The sequence below is a fragment of the Etheostoma spectabile genome, chromosome 16, assembly GCF_008692095.1.
Source record: "Etheostoma spectabile isolate EspeVRDwgs_2016 chromosome 16, UIUC_Espe_1.0, whole genome shotgun sequence".
Classification (NCBI taxonomy): Eukaryota; Metazoa; Chordata; class Actinopteri; order Perciformes; family Percidae; genus Etheostoma; species Etheostoma spectabile.
The window spans coordinates 23787398-23788025 of NC_045748.1; positions in this window are offsets into that span (position 1 = coordinate 23787398).

The following is a 628-nucleotide window of genomic DNA, read 5'->3' on the forward strand; positions in this document are numbered from 1 at the left end:
TACGACCACCAACCAATAAGCGTAAATATATATCATCTTGGTGATCTGAAGCAACAGTCCGACAACGAAAAAAGCCTTATAGTGGCTTCAGAGGATACTTGGTGGAACTCAGGTCATGACTGAAAAACCAGAGGAATGTGTTCACCGTCCATCATTACGAAAGAGCACTTTGAAACACAACCATTAAAAGCCTCATTGTTCCTGTGAATGTGAAGCTAATTGGACTAACCATGTGAGAGGAGCTGCTGAGTTCTGCGGCCTGTTAATTTGAAGAGTCACAGCTGGCCACTCATGTGTGCTTCGAACCGTCCTGCCTGCTTCACATCAGCCTTTCATTCGGCTCTGTAGAAAGCCACACACACAATGTGGAAAAGGAGTGATCCTAAAATTAGCATGGAAGAAATGATCTGGGAGTTTCCATGCCAAATGTACATATAAAAAAACGGCACATTTCATGCCAAAAAGCAATCATGACAAACCCGAGTAGAGACCTTGGAAAGATCAGAGACCAGAAAACATGTTAAAAATGTCAAGTTGAACTTTTTTAATTTAAAACGGACAGAGAACGGTGGAATATGAAACGTTTCATGGTTGAAAACAATGCTTTTTCTGACTTGGACTTTGCTCC